The following is a 25411-nucleotide window of genomic DNA, read 5'->3' as shown; positions in this document are numbered from 1 at the left end:
AAGAGGTTGGGCCTGCCCAGTACATCCATGGTAATCAGTCCTGCCACTTCCATGGGACCCAATCCTGACACAGGGTACACATGATCTCACACTTTGCACGGGCACGTCTGTGGAATGCACATCAGTATGGATGAGAACATATGCAGCTAGGGCTGCAGGTCCACCACACAAAAACAACAACCATTGCTAAGTGTAAAGAGTTTAAACAAACATTTGTGGTCAAAACCTAATCTGGGTGGAATGTAGGTAGAGTTTGTCATACACAGTATGTACCAAAGATGTACACATGTCACACATATGTGTAGACTACACACAAGTCACCATAAACTACAAATCTGCATACAGACACAGTTATCGGGTAACATTTCCTAGGTAGCATTGTTCAGCCATCATCAACAATGCCTGAGCTGTGTACGGCGTCTTAAATATTATGCTCTGTAAGACAACTTCATACATCACATAACAAAACACAATCCACAATCACAAACCAGAACTACAGCATTGTACTGACTGCCATACATATGTGGATACACTGTTGTCACACATGCATACAAATGCACGACGTGCAACTATTTGCATGCTGTTGACTCTGTAAGACACACATCGGTGTAACAGACCAATCACACCCTCATCACATTGTTGCACAGACTACAACATGTGGCAATACACAATATGCCACACTGGAGCCCGGCCCATGCCGTTTGTATGGTGATACACGGTGCATCCATAGACAATGGAACAAAAATATGCACTCAGGAATTGAGTCAAAAAAATTGAAGGAAATTTGTCTAAAACATCGGCAAATGCGAAGTATATGACACATGGGCCCTTAGTGAATTCCATCTTCGCACTCTTCTCAATGCTGATTTTCAGTGAATTTGACGCATAAAGGTAATGTGTCAATAAAAACAACGAACGTACGTCAAGCATCTAAAATACTCACACATATATCACATGTGTCATATAAATACATGCATAACAGAAAACGTGATGCACAGAGACAGGAAGTGATGTGATAGGAAATCCTGTTTACAAGCATGGTACAGTGGGTGTACTGCCACTTTCTCTTTAAAGTCTGTGCTTCTTTTGACTGTGTGGTTGTGTTCTGGAGTTGCTGGTGTGATTTCCCTGCATAATGTGTCTTGTGGTGTCCCTCCTGTCATGCTTATTCAATTATTGTCTGTACTTTGTCCCAGTGTTTGTAAATTTGTGTTTTTTTGTATATAACTGTACTTGTACTATGAGGTGTCTGCCCGGGATAGTTAGGATTAGTTATTGGGCCTAAGTTTCCTTTATATTCATTTCATTGTTTTTCAAAGTTGTTGTGGTCAACCTTTACTGTCATAATATCTCTGGTAGGGGGAGGTTGACCAGGATGGGAGAGGAAGAGTTGGGTAGCTTTTTGTGGCTGGTAGCCCACTACCTGCCGTTGATGTTGGAGATGGCTTTTCTGCAGGGTCACCCAAAACTTTTTGCCTTCCTCCTCTTTTTCTGACCTCATTTTTGCTGGCTTTAGGTCACTACACTTTACCAGTGCTAAAGTGCATGTGCTCTCTCCTTAAAACATGGTGACATTAGCTCATACCCAATTGGCTTAATTAATTTACTTGTAAGTACCTAGTCAAATGCACTACATGTGCCCAGGGCTTGTAAATTAAATGCTACTAGTGGGCTGTAGCACTGGTAGTGCCATCCACATAAGTAACCCCCTAACCATGTCTCATGCCTGTCACTGCAGGGCCTGTGTGTGCAGTTTCACTGCCACTTCGACTTGGCATTTAAAAGTAATTGCCAAGCCCTAAACTCCCCTTTTTCTACATATAAGTCACCCCTCGAGAAGGCCCTAGGTATCCCATAGGGCAGGGTGCTATGTAGATAAAAGGCACAACATGAACATGTGTGTTTTATGGGGGTCATTTTGACCCTGGCGGTACGAGACCGCCAGGGCTAAAATGACGGAAGCACCGCCAACAGGCTGGCGGTGCTTCCAGGCGGATTATGACCGCGGTGGAAGCGCCGCGGTCGCACCGCCGGGGCCGGCGGTATTCCGCCACTTTTGCCCCGGTGGTGATAATCCGCCAGGGCAGCGCTGCTTGCATCCCTGCCTAGGGGATTACGAGTCCCCGACCGCCAGCCTTTTTCTGGCGGTTTGCACCACCAGGAAAAGGCTGGCGGAATGGGGAGTCGTGGGGCCCCTGGGGGCCCCTGCACTGCCCATGCCAGTGGCATGGGCAGTGCAGGGGCCCCCTGACAGGGCCCCATGCACCTTTTCACTGTCTGCTATGCAGACAGTGAAAACCGCGACGGGTGCAACTGCACACGTCGCACGGCCGCAACACTGCCGGCTCCATTTGGAGCCGGCTCCTATGTTGCGGACGTGATCCCCGCTGGGCCGGCGGGCGGAAACCAGCTTTCCGCCCGTTGGCCCAGCGGGGATCTCCAAATGGCCGTGGCGGGGGTGCGGCCGCATTGGCGGCCTTACGGCGGTCAGATCTTGGCGGGCGGCTGATGCCGCCCGCCAAGGTCGTAATGACCCCCTATATGTCCTGTTAGTGTAAAACTCCTTAATTTGTTTTACACTGCTGTGAGGCCTGCTCCTTTCATAGGATAGCATTAGGGCTACCCTCATACACTGTTTGAGTGGTAGATTCTGATCTCAGGAGTAGCCAGGTCATATTTAGTACGGCCAGAATGGTAATACAAAAACTTGTTTATTGGTGAAGTTGGATTTAATATTGCTATTCCAGAAATGTCACTTTTAGAAAGTGAGCATTTCTCTACACTTAAATCCTTATGTGCCTTCCAATCCACGTCTGGCTAGGTTTAGTTGATAGCGCCCTTGTGCATTCACTCAGACAACCCCAAACACAGGATGCTCAGTCACACTTGCACACATCTGCATATTGAATGGGTCTTCCTGGGCTGGGAGGGTCGGGGGCCTGACACTTACATTTCAAAGGACAGTAGCCTGCCCTCAAACAAAGGACTGCCACACCCCCTACTGGGACCCTGGCAGACAGGATGGAACTGAAAGGGGACCTTGTGCACTTCCAAGCCACTCTTTGAAATCTCCCCCACTTCATAGGCACATTTGGGTGTTTAGGCAGGGTCTCTGACCCTACCAAGTCAGACACTAACATACCACTGCTGAAGAATCCCTTAACCAGAACCTGCAACCTTCCAAGACGAACTGCCTGGCTACCCAAAGGACTCACCTGGACTGCTTTTCTGAGAAGGACTGCTGCCTTGCTGTTGCCCTGGTGCCTTGCTGCTCCCTGGCTGTGCTGAGAAGTGCTCTCCAAGGGTTTGGATAGAGCTTGCCTCCTGTTCCCTGAAGTCTCAAGACCAAAAATACTTAATTCCTGCAAAAGAATTCCTTTTGCAGCAAAAATCAATGCACAGCCTTCAAGAAACGACGTGCAGAGTGCATTGCGGTGAGGAAATCACCGCTTGCCAAACTGGATCATCGCAGCCCGACTTCCCGAAGAGGAAAATAACGCAGCACCAGCGTTGCAACCATAAATTTGATGCACGGCCCACTGGATCGACGCAAATCCAAGCCAAAACGATGGAGCCCAACTTTCTGAGAGGAATCGACGCACTGCCTGCCGTGCGGCAGGACTTTCCACACAACGCCCACCGGATCAACGCAACCCCTGTGGCTTCATCCTGCACCCCCAGGATTTCAATGCATAGTCCCCAGGGCATCCGAAAACCCCACAATGGAAAGAGAATCCCAGTCTACTAGCCGGAAATTGATACAAAGCCTGCCCTGGGTCAAAACTCAACGACGCATCGTCTGTGCACTGGAAAAATGGGCTCACACCTCCCCGTTTTCCACGCAACTCCTCCTCTGCGGTCCCTTGGGGATAATTTGAACGCAAATCAGGTACTTTGTGCTTGCAAGAGACACCTGTTTTTAAAGACAAAGGACACTTTATATCATTTTTACAGTGATATCTCATTGTATACTTATTGAATCTTGATTGTTTTGACCTGCATCTTTTCAGATAAATATTATATATTTTTCTAAACACTGTGTGGTTTATTTTTGTGGTGGTCTATTGTGTTATTGCATGATTTATTGCACAAATACTTTACACATTGCCTTCTAAGTTAAGCCTGACTGCTCAGTGCCAAGTTACCAGAGGGTGGGAACAGGATAATTTGGATTGTGTGTGACTTACCCTGACTAGATTTAGGGTCCTTGCTTGGACAGGGGGTAACCTGACTGCCAACCAAAGACCCCATTTCTAACAGGGTCATACAAGGTTACTGGACCGAGGTGAGGTGGCTGCAGTGGGGCAAGGGGCTCCACCACCTGAAGAGGGTATTTCGGAGCACTAGGAATGAGCACCAGCTGAAGCATCGCTGGGCAGATCTGGTGGCCAGGGAGCAGTATCTGCTCAATCATCTTAGTGTGGAGATCGGCGGACCTGTTGATGAGTCTCCCATTGGCATACTATTTACTGTTCACCACTCTTGAATGACAGTAGCAGATGTGTTGGAGTGCTGCATGCAATGCTTGTGGACAGGTTGCATGTACCCAGAATGAAGTGTAACTGCACCAATGCAGGTCAGATGTCTGGTGAGTCATGCAGAACTATCACTAAGTCACACATTTCAGGGGGCATGGCGACACCTGTGCCCCAACATAGTGTTATGTATGATACGTCAAGACACCACCGGCCTACCACATTTACCTGGATTGTGTCAACAAACTAGGGCAGTGCATGTATAGCGCTACTTTGTCATCATTTCACACACAGGATCCCTGCTATTATGTTAGCAAAGGGGGCTTACCCACCCTATGGGGCAATGTAAATGGGGAATTTGATACCATAAGACAACTTTGCCACATCAGTCATGGATTAATCAACCCATGATCATTGCAGACTAATAATTGAGCCGCCTGTCCATCCCAAAGTGCCTCTGGATGCCTTGCAGGACACGCTTGAATACCTGAGTCAATTGTCTTGCAAAGCACCTGGGTAGTGTCATGTATTTGTTACACAACTCCCCCTTATACTATGGAGTTCCATCTTATATAGATTGCCCACATATGGCTGTAGCAGGGTGTAACACTATGTGAATCTCAGGTCCAGTGTAAGTGTACAGATGTGTGGCTCTCACTCACCTGAGTGTCAGTGTCATTGTGTGTTTGTAGTGGTGTGTCAGTTGCACTGTTTTACACTAGGATAACTAGCTCACTACTCTAAAATAGTACACACTGTAATTTGTTGCCCACTAGTAGTGACAGTGATAAGACATTAAGCATGATTTCCCATTCACATCTTACAGGTGGACTGGCCATTGGTGAAGTGGCAAGATTTGAGGACCCAGATGTATCCTGTAAGTATGGTAATGTGTGTCCAGGGTAATCCAGGGTTTGGTATGAGTGAGTCATGTGTGTTGCACACAATGCTAGATGTGAAAAGCTGAAAAATAATCAGATATCAGAGTAGGCAGGATGGTGACATTGTGTCCCATTTGAAGGTTTCCCATGCACAAGCAAAGGGTCATATCTTGTGAGGCTTGTGTTGCTGAACGGGCAGCATCGTGTAAACAAGGTGATGATAAGCCACATGTAGGACCATGAGTGACTAAGACATGCAATGTCATTCTCACAACACAGGGATGCTCCATTTTAAACCCAATTTGGTGCATTCCTGTATTGTAATGAATATGGGGGACTGGGTGGGCAATTGTCTCCCAGCATAGCGCTCCATGTTTTGCACTCCATGTAAGTAACGCTTATGTGGAATGTAATAGGCGTGCATACAGGTCAAGGCCAGATGTTTGCTGGCATGGATATGGGTGTGTAAAGAATTGTATTGGCAGATCAGATATTGATGGGTGTCTACACCTGGACACATGAATGTAGATTTGATGGACCTATGGATACCACCTTCCTAGTTGTCAGCCCTCCTAACATATGGTCCACTCCCTGACTCCATATATGAGTGGGCATGCCTTGGTGGATGACCAGGACAGTTGAGATGATGGATTGCATGGCCATCCCCACTTCTGCACAGGGGGAGAGACTACCAAATTTGTTGGTAGATCTGATGCTCACAGTGAAGGTGACAGTCATATTGATCGGGCTTGCATGTGTGCCTATCAGCACTGACCCCTTATGGTTACCAACTGCATCCCATCCTCCCAATAACATATTCAAGTCACTGGTGGTGTATGGTTGAAAATTGACACAGATGATGAGGAAATTTGGGCCCGATCTATGTGAACTTTACACTGCCTTTGCATCATTACATTTAGCAGAAAAGCAATGCACACCTCATTTGGTTTGGTTCCTAATATTGTTGTGCGTCGCTTTGGTGTCAATGAAATGTTGCTAAGACAGCGTTGACGTTGCATTTATCAGAGCCATTGTCTTTTCCGGAATATGAATTGGAGTGCATGTGTAATTAGATGTAGAGTGTGAGCCAATAATCTGTACATACTCCACACAATGCTGACACTGATGGTAGCCTGTCTCAATTTAACAGCTGCCAACATGAGCAATGAGGAACAGTGAGAATTCCAGAAGAGGGCAGTCCGCTACAGACATATCCTGGCAGTGGAATCTGGGTTCCGGAGGATGGCACGCTCCTATCGCACTGAGAGATGAACCGTGGAATGGCAGGCATTCACCCAAGGGGGCCCCACCAAGCTCCACAGCTGTGCAGGGGGGCACCGCTGCCACCACAACTACAGCCCAACCTGCAACTCCTTCCACATGAGATCCACAGCCCTCACCACCTGCTGCCATGGACCAGAAAATGCTCCAAGATCTGCAGAGGGACATAACACTAGTTTGGAAAAGGTTGGACAGTTTGGAGAAAGAGGTGGCAGCAAATAGAAAAAGACTGAAGTACATCAAAAAACCCGAAAGACGGTAAAGCTGTTATTGGCTTTGGAACTCTCACCCCCAATTCTGTCCCCTCCCTCCACATTTTTATTAAGGTTTTATAGGGGGTTTTAGGGGGTTAGTGTTAGGTTAGAGTAGGTACATTGTTCAGTTAGGATAAGTGGGTTGAGGGGTGGATTTTCTACTTTTTACATATTACTTTGTGGGTCAGTGGGTGGTAGTAATGTTGGGGTATATATGTGTTTAAAAAATACAAAAAATAAATAGTTTAGATATAGTTAGTATATGTGTAGTTTGGGATTTGTTGTCTTGCATGTGCTCATAACATATGTGGGGTGGGGAGGCAATGTTTAGAGTGTTGTTAAAAAAAAGCTTAGCATAGGGTAGTTAGGGTTAGTTGTTAGTTAAGTATAGTTAGAATAGGTTAGGTTAGGTTAGGATAGGTTTTCTTGATTCTTTTTAGTTTAGTTTCATTGTTATTAAACATCTTTGGGTACTCCCTTACTTCATGTGCCATATGGTTGTGTCTCAGGGCCTTCCCGTGAGTGCACAGGGAAATTGTGTGTTGGCCTAGGGATTCCGTGCTACCTCCAAATCTCTCTCTTAGCATGTTCATCATCTGTTTACAACTGAGCTGTCACATTGGCAGCTGCAACACATCTACTTGTCTATGCATTTGCTACCAGTGTACCCACAATTCAAGGTGACTGTATTAACTTTGTATATGACAGGTAGGTGTGTTAATTCAGCTGTCATTGTTAGGGATCTGTGTAGGAATGTTGGGCACTGTGGCACATCTGACAACAGCCTACATTTAATATCTATCCTGCTACACTGACCAGTGGCAATTACAGATGAGGTTAAGTACCTCTGTTTCACACCAATGTGCTCTACGGGTACTCCCAGCTGACGATATTGCCCGAGAACTGTTTTACAACCATTCCTGCCGTAATTACTGGGTGAAACATACATGTGTTCTACATTTTTTACATACTCAGTGAATTGCTTGTAGGGGATGAGACCGGCATTATCTTTCATCATGTAGGAACTTTGGGCCATATGTACGAAATCTTTTTCCCATAGACACAGAATGGGGAAAAACCTTTGCTACATCTGGCCCTTTGTGCGTAGGTATGTGCCCCCATATTCCTTCAATCTAGTACTGACACTCTGTGTCTAAAGACCTGTTACACACATCACAATTCCTAAGCGTAGTAGATGTGTTACAATACACAAAGACATGCTGGTTGTGTAGGTGGTGTTTATTTACAAGTGTCTTAGTATAATATTTACAATGTCCAGGTCTGTGACCCCATTAGTGAAATCCATGCAATTCTGACACAACACAAGTCCAGTGTTGGGGAACATGTCATGGGACATGCTTGGATGAAGTGTTGTTAAGTCAGGAGGAACACGATTTGACAATTTGTAGGTGAGAGATGATGACAGCTGTTGGAAAATGGGTTATTGGTAAGGGCAGGTAGGTACCTACACTTAGCAATAGGCCACTAACCTCCACTAAGGTCCATTTAGGTCTCAGTAAATTAACCCCAGCTCAACCCTTGGTAGCTTGGCAACGAGCGTCAAGGCTCAACTTAGGAGACAGAGTGTAAAGCATTCAAATATCACAAAACAGTAATTAAATAAAACACAGGAAACAGTTTAAAAATCCAAAACCAATTTATAAAAATAGATTATATTTTTATCTTTAAAATGACACAAAACGAATAAAATCAGATAAGGGGAACCGGAGATATGAATTTTTAAAGAATTATTGTTTTCTTTAGCGCCTAGAAACAAAAAGCGCCAATCGGGTCATCTGGTTGTACTTTGACCAGGGCAAAGTCAAAGTTTAAGGCCGACCGCGATGGAGCCCTGCTTGGCTACAGGCCACGGGAGGCCTCGGTTAAAAGTTTACCTTCACACGTAGGGGGTCATTCTGACCCCCGCCGGCGGCGGAAGCCGTCCACCTGGCGGGAACCGCCAGAAGACCGTACCGCGGTCAAAAGACCGCGGCGGTCATTCTGACTTTTCCGCTGGGCTGGCGGGCGACCGCCAAAAGGCAGCCCCCCCGCCCAGCGGGAAAGCACCAGCAACGAGGAAGCCGGCTCCGAATGGAGCCGGCGGAGTTGCTGGTGTGCGACGGGTGCAGTTGCACCCGTCGCAATTTTCAGTGTCTGCTAGGCAGACACTGAAAATCAATGTGGGGCCCTGTTAGGGGGCCCCTGCAGTGCCCATGCCATTGGCATGGGCACTGCAGAGGCCCCCAGGGGCCCCACGACACCCGTTCCCGCCAGCCTGGTTCTGGCGGTGAAAACCGCCAGAACCAGGCTGGCGGGCAGGGGGTCGGAATCCCCATGGCGGCGCTGCTTGCAGCGTCGCCGTGGAAGATTCACAGGGGCAGGGGAAAACCGGCGGGAAACCGCCGGTTTCCCTTTTCTGACCGCGGCTTTACCGCCGATGTCAGAATTGCCCTTGATGCACCGCCAGCCTGTTGGCGGTGCATCCTCCAACCCCGGCCCTGGTGGTCCATGACCGCCAGGGTCGGAATGACCCCCTTAGTCTCTTTTTCGAAGATTTTCTTCAGCAGACGAACCTGCCAGCCCAATCCGACCTCCTGGAGCCCTTCTCCGGATACGTGATGCGGGAATTCTCGGTGGAGATTTTTACCTTCGGAATTAGTCGTTTTTTCGAGGTGAAAATCCTTTGACCGGGGTAAACCTGGATCTTGATCCGACGTCCCTGGAGCCCTCCTCGGATACGCTGGCTGGGAGGTCCCGGTCAACTTTTTACGTTTGGACTTAGTCTCTTTTTTGGAGATTTTCTTTAGCGGGATGAATCAGCAAATCAGGCCGGGTCGCGGTTGAGGCAAGCCGGCTGGAGTTGACGCAGCGGGTCGTTCCCTCTATGGAGCTTTTTTTCAAAAGTTCTCCAAACTTCTGGGGCTTCTCCCAGATGTCCTTTAAGGTTCTTTTGAGGTCCACAGCTCACCCCAAGGGTCCAGAAGTTCTGAGATGGTCCTTGGGGGGTGTGGACTACAACTCCCAGAATGCACCTGGCGCAAACTCCTTTTTAGCCACTGGACAGTGGTCAGCTGGTCACTTTCTTCAGGAGTTGGTGCAGGGGACTCTGGTTACCAATTTGTCCCCTGTAACAAACAGGGAGTCCCTCCTTGAACCAGTTGAAGCCAGGCAAAGTCCTTCTTGTGGTGAAGCCCAGGTGTTCAGCTGGTGCAGTCCTTCTGAGTGCAGTTTCCAGGTGCAGGCCAGGGGTCAAGCAGGGCAGTCCTTCTTCTTCTGTAGTTCTTCCTTGTTGGATGTGGTAGGGAACTGAGGTGGGGGTGCAGGTCTGCCAGTTTTATCCTTGCTCCTGGGTGAAAAGCAGTGGGGTCCTGGTTCTCCAATCAAGTGCAGGGTCCTTCCCCCTGTGATGACCACTTCCTGGGAAGTTTGGCAAAAATCAAACCCAGGAGGCAACATTCTCCAAAAATCCATCATGGCTGAATCTGATTTTTGGAGGTTACATCTGGCTGAGCCCACCCACTGGTGTGGCTAAAAATCATAAACACACCCCTCTCCTGCCCTCTCCTAATCTAATCAAGGGGGCACCTAGTTGTCTGGGGTTGCAGGATGTGGGGGTGTTGCTAGTGGCTCCAAATGTTCTTCTCTGCCTTTGAAGACCAGTTTGGCAGCCCTCCCCTTCCTGCCTCACCATCTGCTGAGGGGAGATTCCCTCCCACAGGCACATTCCTTTGTGTGAAGCCAGGCCACTTCACACCTCATCAAGGCAGCCTGGCCAGGCTGCTAGAGGCTGGCCAATCAGAGCACAGCAGCAAAAACAATGCAGGGCTGAAATTGGCAACTTTTCAGGTAAAGTTTAAAACTCTTTACCTGAACAAGTTATATTAAATCTAACAACTGGAAGTTGTGGGATTTATTATAACAATAATATGATACCAAACTCTTGGAATCCATCATTTAAGGGGACTTTAAAAATTAAAATAAAGTCTCCCCATTCTAGCCTATGAAGGCCATTTACTACAATGAGGGAAAAACGAATTTTGCTGTTTTTACCTCACCAGGGCTTATGAAACTATTTTTATAAGGTCCCTGCTTATTGTTACATGGCATCCAGCCCTAGGGGCACATAGGGCACACCTTAGGGGTGACTTATATGTAAAAATAAGGTAGTTTAAGACATTGGAACTACTTTTAATTCCAAAATCGAATTTGCATATAACTTTAATTTAAAAGCAGCCAGCAAGGCAGGCCTGCCTTTAAAATAACACTGGGCACCTCAGCAGTGCACCTATGGGTGCACTACCTATGCTGTGGTCCCTAAACCTACATGCCCTACCATATACTAGGGACTTATAGGTAGGTTAACTTAGCCAATTATAATTAGCCTAATTTGCATATTGATTTTACACAGAACACAGGCCCAGGGACTGGTTAGCAGTACCCAGGGCACCATCAGAGTCAGGAAAACACCAGCAAAAAGTGAAAAATGGGGGCAAAAAGTTAGGGGGCCTCTGCAATCAGCCCTGTTTTCTAAGAACAGTCCATAGCAGACATGTCAACAGTGTGTCTTTGAAGAGTGCACATATCTAACTGTGCTTACACTGGCATGATCTCAAGCACAGGACAAAGGAAAACACTGGCCATGTGACAAGGGCTGGTGCTACCGGGAACTCCTATGGCTGAAGATGATCTGTTCCACATCTTCATTCCCGATGTGTGTGGTGTCTGATCTGTCCTTGATGATGGTGGTGAGGTAGAGGGGGCCACACGCACTTCAGTGGTTGTAGATGTGGACTCCCAATTCCCGGCAGCTGCCATCTGTGGAACAACATATGGCATCACTGGAGCAAGGAGGAACTGCTGATTTTTGAGAAAAGCAGCAACATCCCTGTGTTAGGCAGCCATGTCTGCCCTGAGGGAGGCCAGTTCACGGTGCATGGAGTCCATCTTGTTCTGAAGCACGCTTCTGCCAGTTTGGGAGGGCAGTTATTGTGGCCTCTCCCTCATGGCAGCAGCTATGTCACTCAGACACTGCTGAACTCTATGCATTGGGCAGTCTTCCGTAATGATGCACATGCGCATACCCTCTAGGCTGGCTGCCATAGTCTGCATCCCCACGTGCACCTCCTTGGCCAGCTCCCTCTACCACTCTCCTCTCAAAGCTGGTCCCTGGGTCCTCGGAGTCCTCAGCCGTATGGGTGCTGGCAGGTTGTACTATTGGGGTATTGGGTGGTGCATCTGGGATGGCTGCTACATCATTACTCTTCCTTGTGACTGGAGGTGGTGTCTGGAGCGATACGAGGATTTCTTGGAGGGTCTCTTGGCTGATGGTTGTCAGCTGGTCATCCAGGTCATCGAGGTACCCCAGGTCAGACAGATTAGCAGGTGAGCAATCATCCTCTGCAATGAGATTGTTTAAAATCAATATTTCTGTGTTGTGGCAGTTGATATGTCATGTCACTGACTTGCTATTGGTGGCTCATTGTTGTCTGAGTTCCCAAACACTGTTCCTGTACTTCATGGTTGCAGTTTATCAGCCCTTTGCTCCACCTGAGTGTCACGTGAGGGGAAGCTTAGGTAGGGCAATTTGCTGCGTCATATCTACTTGGTGTGATCTATTTCCTTTCTATGGCTTGACACTGTTTTATAGCTATTTTAGCCATGTTCTAAACATGTTGTTTTAGCTAACTAGGCCTGCAGCTATGAACTTTAACCCAATTACATTTTATTCGGCATTGCTATATTTTTCTAGGAATAGTGCTGTTTAATTTTGCCTATCTCGTTGTTCTTTTGCCTAGGAAAACATCCCGTTCTTAGCAGGACATGTAGTTCACTTTGTGCTTTCTCCAAGGCTACAGTTAGATAGGGTTGCCGACAAACGTGGTATGCTGTGTCAACAACATTCACAGAAAAACACACACTCTTACATGGGGACCATTTCTTAGATTGTTAGCTGTTTTATTATAAAAACACCCTTTTGTCCCAGAAAAGTTAGAGGGAGATTCTAGCCAGATGACCACGACTGTATGCTGAATGCTGCAAGCTTCACTACAGCAACTTGGTTAGATGACCAAGCCCTGATCCAGATGGGGACAGTGTCTTTTTAGACTTCAGGCCTCTTCGCCAGATATGAGGGGTAATTTTCTCCCAGGGGGAACCCACCATGCAGATTAGGCTTAGTATGCTGTGCTCATACTTAGCGTAGGTGAGAGGTTATAGATCCACTTCCCTGTTTAGACAGCATGGTAGGACTGTTTTTGTGTTTTACACTTTTAGTCACATGCCTGCTCCTATTGTTTTTTCTCATCCTCGTTATTGCTATGCCCATGTTCCTATCTAAGATGCAGATATTTTAATAAATGCTTATTGAAATATATTCTGCCTCTGTTGTCTTTGACTGAGCGTGATCTTGGCACTTGAGAGGAAGAGATGAGATCTGATGTACCACGATTCCCTGGGGAGTCTATCTTGCCAACAGCCCAGTTGCCACCATCATCTCAGTTAGAGATGGGGCGCTGCTAGTTATCAGGAAACCCAAGATTAGTCAGACAGGTGTCACCTGGTGGGGAATTGTACCCAGTACCCACAATCCAGGTGATCCTACCGCCCAAATTCAGTAACCTCATTACCCTAATGAGAACCTATGCGACATGGCACCACCAACATTTGGTCAAGCACAAATAGTCGGATCCTCATAAGTATCTCTGTCTCACTGAAGGCTAAAAGACACCTTGATACTATATACTGAGACATCCGTATTGCAGATTTGCTCCTCAGCTAGGTAGGTGGGACCTATCCTGAGCTGTAGGATTGATCCCCAATTGGTATCCTTATCTCTGAACGTGAGTAATATAGCAAACCCTCAATGGGTAGCAATAGCAGTAAATATGAGAGGCCCCCTTACTGCACATCTATTGGCAAATGGCCTAACGGCCTAGGGAGGTCCAGTTACATTTGTTTGTAGAAGCTCATGCAGCCCACAGAACAGATATTTTTTTACTCTTGGGTCATCTTCTAGCAGTAGATGGGAACACAAATACATTTCATAACTATACCCCTTTAAATACACCTGCAAAATACAGAGCTTATGCATATTTAGAAATACCTTTATCTTATCAAGACCATAATAATAGGTTTGATGGCACCCTACCCCATACAATTTTACCTGTTAAGTTAGGTCCGTTGAGTAATGCTGGCCAGACCTGGCCTTTATTGGCCACATATACACCACATCCTGATGCAGCAGGCTTGGCGGTAGCTGAGGTCCGACGCTTCTATATAGAAATATTAACAATATATACTGTTAGTACACTTTGTTATGCAAACATTAAACACAAACCCAGCACAGGCTCCTCCAGCGCAAGCACATGCAGCAACACCAGGCATTAATCCTGCAAATGTACATTTGATCATGGGTAAAGTACCCGTCAAACGGGAGGAGATTCCGTTTTGGTTAGGTCAAAAAATAAAGCAGTCTTTCCCAGGTTAGAAATAGAATTTTGACAATGTGCTTGCCTTTTGGGATGGTTCCCACTATTGAAAACCGCAATCCATGGGGCATGATATTTGCTGTGCTCTACACAACTGCACACGTTACACCAATGCTTGCCATTCTTCCAGAGGTGTTGAAACAAATTCAGGATGAATATTGGGCGGCCCCATCCCTAGATTTGGGGATGCAATTAATAGGTAATTTTGCCACTGTGTCTTCAATTGTATTAAGTAATAATAACCCCTTTGCTGCCAGGCCTTTTTCAACTCAGGTGCCAGGCTTTTTTTGGCCATTTGTGGCAGTGTGCGCTTAGGCCCTCATAACTTTTTGTCAACATAAGCTACCAACGTTAAATGTGCGTCCTTTTTTTCCAACATCCTAGGGTTTCTAGAGGTACTGAGAGTTTGTGGGTTCTCCTGGAGATGACCAAGCAATTAGCCAAAATACAGCAAAAAAATAGTTTTTTTTTTTAAATGGGAAAAAAAGGCTGCACAAGAAGGCTTGTGTTTTTTTTCCCCTGAAAATGACATTAACAAAGGGTTTGCGGTGCTAAAATCACCATCTTCCCAGATTTCCGGAACAGGCAGACTTGAACCAGAAAACCCAATTTTTCAACACAATTTTGGCTTTTACATACTCAGTGAATTGCTTGTAGTGGATGAGACTAGCATTGCCGTTCATCATGTAGGAAACTTGTGCATATATATGACAGGAAATGCCTCAAAACACAACGTGGACACCACACATTTTCCCAAAGAAAACAGAGCTGTTTTTTGCAAAGTGCCAAGCTGTGAATTTGTCCTCTAGCTCAACCAACACCTAGGGAAACCTACCAAACCTGCGCTTTTTGGAAAACTAGACACCTAGGGGAATCCACGATGGGGGGACTTGTGGGGCTCTCACCAGGTTTGGTTACCCAGAATCCTTTGCAAACCTCAAAATATGGCCAAAAACACACTTTTTCCTCACATTTCGGTGACAGCAAGTTCTGGAATCTGAGGAGAGCTACATATTTGCTTTCACCCAGCGTTCCCCCATGTCTCCCGATAAAAATGGTACCTCACTTGTGTGGGTAGGCCTAGCGCCCGTGACACGAAATGCCCCAAAACACAACGTGGACACATCACATTTTCCCAAAGAAAACAGAGCTGTTTTTTTCAAAGTGCCTAGCTGTGGATTTTGGCCTCTAGCTCAGACAGCAACTGGGAAAACCTACCAAACCTGCACATTTCTGAAAACTAAACACCTAGGGGAATCCAAGATGGGGTTACTTGTGGGGCTCTCACCAGATTGTGTTACCCAGAATCCTTTGCAAACCTCAGAATTTGACCAAAAACACACATTTTATCCTCACATTTTGGTGACAGAAAGTTCTGGAATCTGAGAGGGGCCACAGATTTCCTTCCACCCAGCATTCCCCAAGTCTCTCGATAAAAATGGTACCTCACTTGTGTGGGGAGGCCTAGCGCCCATGACAGGAAATGCCTCAAAACACAACGTGGACACATCACATTTACGCAAAGAAAACATAGCTGTTTTTTGCAAAGTACCAAGCTATGGATTTTGGCATCTAGCTCAGACAGCCCCTAGGGAAACCTACCAAACCTGCGCATTTCTGAAAACTAAACACCTAGGGGAATCCAAGATGGGGTGACTTGTGGGGCTCTCACCAGATTGTGTTACCCTGAATCCTTTGCAAGCCTTAACATTTGGCCAAAAACACACTTTTTCCTCAGATTTCGGTGACAGCAAGTTCTAGAATCTGAGAGGATCCACAAATTTGCCTCCACCCGGCGTTCCCCCAAGTCTCCCGATAAAAATGGTACCTCACTTGTGAGGGTAGGCTTAGCGCCCATGACAGGAAATGCCCCAAAACACAACGTGGACACATCACTTTTTCCCAAAGAAAACAGAGCTGTTTTTTTCAAAGTGCCTAGCTGTGAATTTGGCCTCTAGCTCAGCCGGCATCTAGGGAAACCTACCAAACCTGGGCATTTTTTAAAACTAGACCCCTAGGGGAATCCAAGCTGGGGTGACATGTGGAGCTCTTACCAGGTTCTGTTACCCAGAATCCTTTGCAAACCTCAGAATTTGACCAAAAACACACATTTTATCCTCATATTTTGGTGACAGAAAGTTCTGGAATCTGAGAGGGGCCACAGATTTCCTTCCACCCAGCATTCCCCAAGTCTCTCGATAAAAATGGTACCTCACTTGTGTGGGTAGGCCTAGCGCCCATGACAGGAAATGCCCCAAAACACAACGTGGACACATCACATTTACAGAAAGAAAACATAGCTGTTTTTTGCAAAGTACCAAGCTCTGGATTTTGGCATCTAGCTCAGCCGGCACCTAGGGAAACCTACAAAACTTGTGCATTTTTGAAAACTAGACACCTAGGGAAATCCAAGATGGGGTGACTTGTGAGGCTCTCACCAGGTTCTGTTACCCAGAATCCTTGGTAAACCTCCAAATGTGGCCAAAAAACCCACTTTTTCCTCACATTTCGGAAAGTTCTGGAATCTGAGAGGAGCAACAAATTTTCTTCCACCCAGCGTTTCCCCAAGTTGCCCTATAAAAAGGGTACCTTACTTGTGTGGGTAGTCCTAGTGCCCGCTAAAGGCAAGGCCCCAAAACACTATGTGGACACCTCAAAATTATCAAATACTAAACTACCTGTTTTTGCGGGGGGACCTGTGTTTTTGGTCCTGGGCTCAGCAGCCATATAGGGAAACCTACCAAACCCAAACATTTCTGCAAACTAGACACACAAGGGAATCTAGGGAGGTGTGACTTGTGTGGATCCCCTATGTTTTCTTACCCAAAATCCTCACCAAACCTCAAATTTAGCTAACAAAACAATTGTTTTCAACATTTCTGTGTGGAATCACCACAGAGAGACATATTTCCTACCACCCAACGTTCCCCTTAGTCTCCCGGTAAAAATGATACCTCACTTGTGTAGGTAGGCCAAGTGCCTGTGACAGGGAAGAGCCAAAATCATGTCAAAATTGAGGGGGAACCAAAGCGGGTCCAAAAGGGCAGTTTGAAAAAAAACATTTTTAGGCTGACAAGTGGAGCAAAACTATCGGTATAGATGATACAATGCTGGGTGGTAGGAATATTGTGGGTTCCTGCAGATTCCGGAAGGTTCTATCACAAAAATGTGGAAAAAATGTGTGATTTCCAGCAAAGTTGGAGTTTTGCAGGGCATTGTGGGTAGGAAAATGATGCAGGGTGTATGTGAAGCACACCACCCTGGACTCACCCAGATGTTTAGTTTTCAGATGTGTCTAGGTCTTGAGGATTTTTCTACATGGCAGCGTCCCAAAGTCCTAAAAGTGCAACCCTCACCATTCCAAGTGGAACAATTTTGAGTTAGCCAAGCTCTCATGGCCCAAATGTAAAACCAAAACCCCAAAAAATCAAATGTCCTCTTGCTTGCTGTGGGATAAGATGTTTTAGTGTGCGGGGGAGAGCTGAAAGACTGTCACCCCCTTCAGTTGGGGTGGGGGCATAACCAGGCCCATACTGGTTGGTAGCCACCACAACACTATTTTTTTAATTCCCTGGCATCTAGTAGACTTTCTGCCACCCAAGGGTGTGGATCGGGGGAAATTGCCCCATCTTCCCACTTGTGGGCAGAACAACTTTGGCCCCATTTATTTGGGGTGGGGTTATGGCCATACCCCCACCCTCTTATTTTGAAAAAAAAATCTTCCCTGGTCTCTGGTGGGTTTTCTGCACCCCTCGGGGCAGATGGGCCTTCCAAAAATAGGCCAATCTGCCCCCAAGGGGGGCAGATATGGCCAACAGTAATGTGCCCAAGGGGCTGCCCCCCCAAACAAAACAAACACATACACGTACACCAATCCCCGGTGCCTAAGTGGTTTCTGCCCCCGGGGTAGATCGGCCTAATAGAAATAGGCAGATCTGCCCCCAAGGGGAGCAGAAATGGCCTAAAATATATTTGCCTCCCCCCCAGGGGAGCGACCCTTGCCTGAGGGGTCACTTCCCTTGCGTGAAAATGGCGCAAACAAAATCCCCAGTGCCTAGTGGTTTCTGCCTCCCCTTGGGGGCGGATCGGCATAATACAAATAGGCCGATCTAAAATGGCCTAAAATTACATCATCAGACGTCACTCGGAGGGGATTGAGGGGTCGGGGGTGGAAGGGGAAGCGATTCCCCTTACATCCCTGACGGGGGGTGTGGGCCGGGTGAGGGCGATCGGCACACGGCAACCATGGCCGAGGGTGAACCCAGCTCGTCCAAGGCACCCGAGGGGTTAAAGTGGAAGCAGTTGCACTGACAGTGCTCATGCGGTTACGTGATGTTCCAGTACAGGATCAAGAACATGAGTTGCCAAAAATTATCGCTTAGACATACTTTAGCATAGGTCAAGATAGCCTGGGAACCAGTCCAACTAAGCCACAAGTACAGGTAGATCCAATAAGGATGCTGCCAAACAAACACATGAGGTTTCTAAAAAACGTTGGGATAAAAAACAACAAACACCTAAAAAGGAAAGGGGAGAATCTCTGCATTCGGAGACCCCCACAAAAAAGATACAACCTTAGAAATAAGGATAATATAAAAACGCATGATAGATATCAGTATACTGATGCACGCCAATCTCGTTCCTTTCAGGACTCACTGAAAAAATGCAGAGAGAGAGGTAGGTGGTCAGAGCAGCGGACCGAGTACGTGAAACCAAGAAAGGACTCACAGCGCTCATCAGAAGTTTCTCTTAAAAAAGAAGAGAAACTTCCACAACAGAAACCACAATTTAAAAAGAAAAAAGTGGCAGCAGTTACAATATGACATGCCACTTAAGAAGAGGGCTTTACTAAAGAACAAGAAGTGAGCACTGGCACTGCTAGACAGTGCAACAGAAGTCACAATAGTTCACCGGGATCTTCTTGGGCATCTGGAGGTGAAAGCAACTGATGGCAATCTACAAGTAGAGACTGTGGGCATGAGGGTCTCTACACCAGATAGATTCAGTTGGAGGGGGACATTGAATGCAGAGGCCATCTTTTGGGACCACATCGTCTCTATCTGTGATATTCTGCTGGCAGAAAAAGATTGTCCACCTGTATTTGTCCATGAGCTCCCATATGGAGAGGATATTATTGAAAAATCCTTTTCACCCCTTGTTCCGAAAGAGCTCATTGGAAAATATGCCATTGATTGGGCAGTGGCACAGACACCTGCACTATATTGCAATCATGTAGGGTGGACAAAGATTCTCCCTACCACATAATACCAATAAAATCCCAACCTCAGCCTCAACCTCAATAACCAATAAAATACGATGCAAAAGCCCCAGTGAGGGAAATCCACACACAACTAGAGTACCAGGGTGTCATGGAACCCTCAGACTCATCAATGAATAATCCACTATTTCCAGTCACTAAACTCGACCATTCATACAGAATAGTCTTAGACTATAGGCACTTAAATAGCCCCAAAAACATATGCGATACAAAACGGACATAGTTCAGCACTAATGAACAACATTGTGCATAAAAAATATAAAACAACTCTGAATGTATCCAACGGGTTTGTCTGCCAAAACATAGCGCCTGAAAGTAGGGACTTACCAAGTTTCAGTGCTTTAGGCTCTCAGAATTTTTTTTGCCAACTCCCACAAGGCTACAAGAATAGTTCTGGACTGTTCTCAGCTCATGTAACATCAATATTACACGACATAGACCCTGAGGTGTTGTCCTACGTGGATGTAATTTACCTCACGGATGACGACCTCATACACCATTTAAGATGGGTAGCCCGTGGTGTTGTCAGATTTGCCAAAATCAGCTACAAATTCAACTTTAAAAAAACAAAAATAGCCTTTCTCAGTGTCCTGTTTTTGGGATATGAGTTGTTGGATGAAGGCAAGAGCCTGGCGCCCCAATTTTTAGAAAAATTCGCACAAGTAAAACCACCAAATAAAAAAGCTCTTAGTGTTGGGCTTTCTGAATTTTTGCAGCATTTACATTACAGATTATGCACAATGCATTAAACCATTATATGACCTAATACATCCTGACTTTACCAGCAATTCTCAAAGCATTACAAAAAGACATGCTTAAAGCAAAACGTCTACACACAAAGAACAACAAAAAATATTGGTCATCAGAGTAATTGCTGGTGCCATTGGTTTCACCTATGTGACTTTCAATGAGGGTGAGACAGTCCCAATTGCTTATAAATCTCACTGATAATCCACAGCCGAACAAAGCTTTGCTCCCACTGAGGAAATCCTCACTTCTGTTCAGATGACAGTCCTCTGGCCCAAGGGAAACGCATTATTGTCGTATCCCCAGTACCAGCCCTTGAGGCTGTTACCAAAGCAAGCGTTCTGAACACTAAAGAATTACATCCATGTTGGATTCAATGGGCAACGTCTCTGATAGCCACTGATGTTGATTATGTGTTTGATTCCAAATTATAGACCCAAGAATTCCTACAATATGAACTTGAATATCCAGTCCCAGCAAATACATTACCTATTGAACAATACAAAAAATCTTGTACACCGATGGTTCAGCACAACCTGCTATATGTACCGAACACCAATACTCAGCTACTTGCGCAGTCATGAGTGGGTATATGAAGGATGGCAACTTCCATCCAGAAAAAAACATGCACACAGATCCTTGGGGACTGTACAGCACAACTCGCAGAGCTTAGTGCTCTGGTGATGGCACTGGTACATAAGGATCCTGAGGAGATGACTCTGTCTGTGATTCATGCTACTGTGTAAAGTCCTTCAATAAATACCTGCATTACTGGCGACAATATGGGTTCAGAGATTCAAAAGGGAATTCCATAAAACATAGACTTCTGTGGGGGAAGGTAGCGGATCTGAAGGAAAAACTACCTAATGTCCATGTTGTACACACACTCGGGCACTAACGTGTTGGAATACATGTTGAAGACAACACTTTGGCTGATGAAGCAGCAAAGTTGGCATTACCAATGGCTTCGGTCACAGCAGTAACATGCTCTAGAACAAGACTGGATAATGAAACATTAGCAGCTATAGGAGCGACGGCTGAGGGCACACCTATGGCCAAGGCCTATCCCCCTAAATATTCCTATAGATGGGAGGCATGTTTGACGCAGAAGTAAAAATTCCAGCCATGGGAGTTGGAGAAATTTGCAACAAAGACCTAATACCAGAGTTAGTAAAAGCAGTGTATGAGGGAGTTGCATTGCACATGCCACGGTGGTTGCTACAATTTCAATATGACAATCACGGTACTGGTGGCCCGGTCTTTATAAACAGGCCAAGCAGTATGTTCTTTGCTGTGACATCAGCCAACAAATAAAAGGCTCCAGTGCTAAGCGCCCATCAGAGACTCCCCTCTTAATTTCCAACAAACCGTTACAATGTGTGTACTTGGACTACTGTGGTCCGCTGACACCAGACAGTGCATACAAATACATTTTAGTCGCTGTAGACTCATGCTCTAGATTTCTATGGGTCTGGCCACAATTCTTGGCTGATGTTCGAACTGTTATTAAAGATTTGCAAGCCTTTGTCATTATATATGCTGTGGCAGCTTTCCATTTGAACCGAGGCCCTGCTTTTACCTTAAGGGCTTACAGGGATGCCATGGCTTCATTAGGGGTCTAACTGCATTACTCATCTCCATTTCATCCCAAGGGAAATAGTGTTGTGGAGAGGTGAAACCACAATCAAAGCAATCCTTAACAGCGAGAGTATTAGGCACTGGTCGTAGTTGGCTTTCACACCTGTAAGGAGTTGAGAGTCCACTTAATGATCTGCCCAGAAGATCCCTAGAAGGGCGTACTTCATAAGAGTACCTGTTTGGAACTCAAATATATGTTCCAGATCTTGATGGTTCTGGCATGGAGGTGGCAGATACACCTTTTGACATAAGTGAATGTTTCACTGTCTTTCAGGAATTACAACAATTCCGTGATGACAATGCGTCTGCCAGTGCTGCCTCCTCTGGAATTAGGGATGTACCAGTAACATCAACCGACTGGATTCCCAAGCTAGGGGATCTAGTACATGAAATGATTGCTGTGAAAAAGGACTTTGGTCCTTATCGTGCACTGGTACCAGTCCTGGGAATATACTGTACCAGAACAGTCATTCCATCACCGCTGGCTGGTTGGAAAGAGAATCTCTTAGTCTTAATTGACAATGTCAAACTACACCATGTGGCCGATCCTGCACAGCAGACCTAGGGGACTCCAAGGTAGCACCTGAATCCTTCCCACTACCAAAGAGGATCTTCCCCTACAAGTCATCATTAACAATACTGATACCACTCCGAGCTTGGGGAGGGTAGAGAATGAGCTCTCATTGATTTCACTGATGACAACTTCTACATTGACTTCTGCTAATATGGAGCAACCTTCTACGAATTCCACACAAACAGATATTGTCACATACTACACACCACCGAGGGAATCTTCAGTAGTTCCTCTTCTTCCCAATACACCACCAGTATTTGTTTGTACAGATGATGGTTACTTCGTCGAAGCTGACGACTTTTCTTCGGACCGGTCTGCCTCTACTGTGACTGAACTGTCATGAGCACGTAAGCTAATACATTGGCTAAAAATGAACGATCTCACTCGTCCATTGAACTATCTATGGTTATCGCTGACTGTGGTTGCCTTTCTTTTTGGAATTGGGTTTGTCATTGTTTTCTTTCTTCTTCTACATGGTCATTACCTTCCTGAACGCTCTACAGTTGAAACCTGTGAATGAAGTTTTAAAACCACATTATTCCTCACATAAAATATGCAGAGACTTGTCCGTAGTGAACATTACAGCATTGCCAATTCACAATGGGATTGTATGGGATAAATTCTCATTCAACATATATGATCCTATAGAGATAATTCAAATTCCTTATGTGTTCAAACTTTCAGTGACTGATGTAATTACACCCGGAGTGATTTCTGATGATTGGGATATAAAAACAGTTGAAACTGGGATGTCTGATCTACAGTATTATACAGTTTTTGAAAGTGATGATGTCTACTAAGTTAAAGGAAATTATTGAGATACGCTCTGTTATAATAAATATGGACATCATTTCATTCACAGAGCTGCTACCCCAAAGACCGTTTTAAAATATGCACAATGGAACACTGCCCGACTCCGCCGATAGGCAGTTCACAAACGTGCACTAAAAAGTTTGCATATTTTTCTAGGCACAATGTCAAGAATGCTGAGTCATATTATTTCAAATTGCCAGTGACGGAAGATTTGCATGTATTATTGACTGATACAAAATTGATATATTCTGATTCCTTTGTTTCCCGATTGGCCAGAGAAGGTTATGCACATTGGTTTAATTCGAGTGACTTAAAAAGTGTGTGGGGAACAAAACTTTGGCAAATTAGAGGTACAGAGGCTTTCTTTAGAGGTTGTATGACTCCTGTTCGGATTATATTTTTAAATGAAACAATACAACAGACAAGCTGTTTAGGCTTAGCAAGCATCAAAGAATTGAATTCGCCCAGTATACCCGTCCCTGCAAAATTTTACAAATGACAAAAGTATATAAATGCATCTGAAGATCAGCTTAATGAATGGGTACAAAATGGAACATATAAAATGTCATTATTATGTACTGGTGGGTGGTTATTGTGCCCTGTAGACACCAATGGGTGCCATATGCATTTTGTAAACTCCTCAGGGGCTTTTAGAACTAATAGGCCGGACCCTCACTATAAATCCTTAGAACACTTGGGTATTGTGACAACATTTAGGCCCATATTTATACTTTTTGACGCACAACTGCGCCAACGCCGTTGTGCGTCAAAAATTTTACCGCCGGCTAACGCCATTCCAATGTGCCATGCGGGCGCCTTATTTATGGAATGACGCATATGGGAAAATGGGGGTTGTGCGTAAAAAAATGGGGCAAGTCAGGTCTGAGGCAAAATTCAGGCCTCAAACCAGATTTGCGCCATTTTTGTTGACGCCCAACCTCCATTGACATGACTCCTGTCTTAGCAAAGACAGGAGTCATGCCCTCTTGCCCAATGGCCATGCCCAGGGGACTTATGTCCCCTGGGCATGGCCATTGGGCATAGTGGCATGTAGGGGGGCCCAAATCAGGCCCCCCTATGCCACAAACAAACTCGGAAAAAAATACTTACCCGAACTTACCTTTCCTTCCCTGGGATAGGTCCCTCCATCCTTGGGTGTCCTCCTGGGGTGGGCAAGGGTGGCAGGGGGTGTCCCTGGGGGCAGGGGAGGGCACCTCTGGGCTCCTTCCGAGCCCACAGGTCCCTTAACGCCTGCCCTGACCCAGGTGTTAAAAAATGGCGCCCATCAGGCTGTGCATCGTTTTTTAAGGCCCACCCCCTCCTGTGCGTCAAAATGACATCACAGTATAAATATGGGGCACAGTCCTTAAAGTAATTTTTTGGAAGGGAACGCCTACCTTGCATATAATTAACGCAAGGTTGGTTCCCCCTTCCAAAAAATTACGCACATGGTGGAATTTTGACGCCCGCGGGGTCGGACGTCAAAGTATAAATATGGGGCAGGGTTTGCGCCGATTGTGCGTCAAAAGTTTTGACGCACATTTGGCGCAAACAGAGTATAAATATGCCCCTTAGTGTAGGGAAACCATGCCAGCAATGGATGAAGGTCTCCTCACTAGATGCTGTTAAAGAACATCTTGGTCTCCTGTCCAATAACAAGGATTTCAAGGGCTTCCTTGTAGGCCCCAGAAGACAACGCAGAAAGCACTTTATATATGAAACATATAATGAAATGTGGAAGCTTTCCCAACAAAAAGCGGCTGCCCGGTTAAGGGAAATAGATCTGGAAAACTTACAGAAAGCATTAGCCGTCGTAGATAATGAAATGAACACCTTGTAGGACCACATTTACACCCTAAGGGCCTTATTTATACTTTTTGGTGCAAAACTGCACTAAAGGCAGTTTTGCCCCAAAAACATTTGCACCGGTTTGCACCATTTTTTAGCACCAGCTGGGCACCAGATTTATGGAATGGTGCAAGC

Source organism: Pleurodeles waltl, chromosome 5 (genome assembly GCF_031143425.1).
Source record: "Pleurodeles waltl isolate 20211129_DDA chromosome 5, aPleWal1.hap1.20221129, whole genome shotgun sequence".
Classification (NCBI taxonomy): Eukaryota; Metazoa; Chordata; class Amphibia; order Caudata; family Salamandridae; genus Pleurodeles; species Pleurodeles waltl.
Note: the sequence above shows the minus strand (reverse complement) of the source record.